Source organism: Cebus imitator, unplaced genomic scaffold (assembly GCF_001604975.1).
Source record: "Cebus imitator isolate Cc_AM_T3 unplaced genomic scaffold, Cebus_imitator-1.0 Scaffold269, whole genome shotgun sequence".
Lineage (NCBI taxonomy): Eukaryota > Metazoa > Chordata > Mammalia > Primates > Cebidae > Cebus > Cebus imitator.
The window spans coordinates 1,693,424-1,695,963 of NW_016107584.1; the positions used below are offsets into that span (position 1 = coordinate 1,693,424).

Sequence of the window (2,540 nt, forward strand, 5' to 3'; positions counted from 1 at the left end):
AAAAAAGAAAGAAAAAACCCAGAACTTTAAAATGGAGTATGTAAAAAACAGCAGCCTTCTATCTTCTACGACAATTTGAATTAACTAAGCAAGGTCTTTGGTTTTATGGGATTGGATTTAGGCTGACCCAAACTAATTCTCCCCGACCACCAATGAAACAAGGTTACAGACAGATCATGCCTTGGACAAAATGTACTAGAAGGGGAACTAACTGGTAGAGAGAGCAACCCCATGCATGACCTTGCTTTAGCCAGCAAGATATATGCAAAAAGGGTACAGCTGTACCAGGTACAAAAACAGAACTGGGTCAGCCCCACCCATTTCATTTGATCACAGCCACCCACTCAAGCTAACTTAAGGTCATGGCTCTCCTCGAAAGCATGGGCAAGGCTTTCCTTTCCTTTGCAACAGGGTTCTGCACTATACATTTCAGTGCATGCAAAGAAGCAGAGATGCCTTTGGTGGGTATCTTACTTAGGTCCTTGCTCCCAACTCCCTACCTACCACAGCATTCTGTACATTCCTCTTCAGAGGTACTCCCTACCTACATTCCCACAGCATTCTGTACATGCCTCTTCTGGGAAATTCACACTTAAGGTTTCCAATTTTAAAAATGATATATGCTCACTTTGAACTCATACACATGCACAGAGATGTATATATAGAAATATAAAAGAAAGTTAAAATAACCCTGAGTCCATCATCCAAGGATAAGCATGAGTAACACATTGGTGATTTTAGGATACCATCATTCCAGGTTCTCACTTATGTGCACAGAAGCCCAGAGTGTGGGAGACACATTTTAATACCAAGGGTTCCGTTACATACCCTGCCTTTCTATAATTTGTTATTCAAACATGTGTCATGGACACCATCCAAGTCAATATAGATTATTAACAAGTACTTTGACATATTCCACCACATAAGTATATAGATGTTTAAGTACTGTTGATACCAGTGAGCATTTATGTTTCATTTAATCTTGCACAATTAACGACTCTGTGTCAAATAACCCGCCACACAGATCTCTAAAAGGAATCCCTAGATGTGAAACTGCCAGGTCAAAGTGTATGCATATTTTAAGTTGCAGTGCATGCTGCCAAACTGCCCAGCAGAAAAGCTGTACCAACTATTGCGAGTTTAGGAGGGTGCCTGCTCTCCCACCCAGTGTCAATATTGGGTTTTGTTGACCTTTCTTTAATCCTTATCCATCTAATGGATTAAAAAATGACCTCATTTTTATTTGCATTATTTGAATTCTTCCTCTAGTTAAACATCTTTTATTTATTGGTCCACTGTATGTTTCCCAGCTCCATTCTTCTGCTGTTGTTCAATCATTTTTGTCTTTTGGTGCTGCTTCCTTGCATAAGACAAATATTAACCCTTTATCATAGTTTGCTCAGCTTGCCACTTGTCTTTCAACCTTGCTTAATATCAATTATTTGCTGTATAGAACTTTAAGTCTTTATGTGGACAAACGAAAGCATTTTCTTCCTATGCTGCTGGCCTTTAGGTAAAGATTAGAACATACCAACATCATAAAAGCCATTCTTACTTTTCTTCTAATGTGCCATGGCTGCACTTTTTATACTTATTTGATTTAGCTGGAATTTACTTTGGTTTAAGAAAAGATGCCCTCATCTTTAACTATGATAACAACTATGTGTTATTGACTTGAACATGGCCAGAGGACAGTTAAGATCCAGCCTGAATGAAATGAACTTGTAAACCTTTAATAATATTAAAGTTATCAAAAATGAAATAAAGAAAAGAAATACATATTAAAGCAAAGAAATGAATATGGTGGGTCTCTCAGTACCTGTGAGGAATTGGTTCAGATTCCCCCATGGAAACCAAAATCCAAGGATGCTCAAGTCCTTATATAAAATGGTGTAGTATTTGCATATAACCTACTCACATCTACTCATAAACTTTAAATCATCTCTAGATTACTTAAAATATCTAATACAATGTAAATCCTAGGTAAATGGTTGTATTATTTAGGAAACAGTGACAAGTGTTCACTACAGACACAATTTTTTTTTTTTTTTTTTTGGAGACAGAGTCTTGCTCTGTCGCCCAGGCTGGAGTGCAATGGCGCGATCTCGGCTCACTGAAACCTCCACCTCCTAATTTTAAGGAATTTTCCTGCCTCAGCCTCCCGAGTAGCTGGGATTATAGGCACACACCACCACGCCCAGCTAATTTTTTGTATTTTTACTAAAGATGGAGTTTCATCATGTTGACCAGGCTGGTTTTAAACTCCTGACCTCAAGTGATCCACCTGCCTCAGCCTCCCAAAGTGCTAGGATTACAGGCGTGAGCCACCGCGCCCAGCCAACGAAATGTTTTACAAAATATATATTTTCGGGCCAGGCGCGGTGGCTCACACCTGTAATCCCAGCACTTTGGGAGGCTGAGGTGGGCAGACCACAAGGTAAGGAGTTTGAGACCAACCAGCCTGGCCAGCATGGTGAAACCTCGTCTCTACTAAAAATACAAAAAATTAGCATGTACCTGTAGTCCCAGCTACTCGGGAG

At 39.6% G+C, this 2,540-nt stretch overlaps 1 protein-coding gene across 8 annotated transcripts in view; it reads right to left on the reverse strand.

The window, feature by feature from the left end:
- TLE1 (TLE family member 1, transcriptional corepressor) overlaps window positions 1-2,540 on the reverse strand; it is a 100,620-nt gene that overhangs the window by 69,488 nt on the left and 28,592 nt on the right. Inside the window, exon 1 of one of the 8 annotated variants that reach the window (XM_037728573.1) lies at window positions 422-426. The exons of the other annotated variants lie outside the window; for them this stretch is intronic. The gene's annotated coding sequence lies outside the window, so the exon portion shown is untranslated. Of the gene's footprint in view, window positions 1-421; window positions 427-2,540 lie in introns of those variants that run through there. 8 annotated transcript variants of the gene reach the window in all.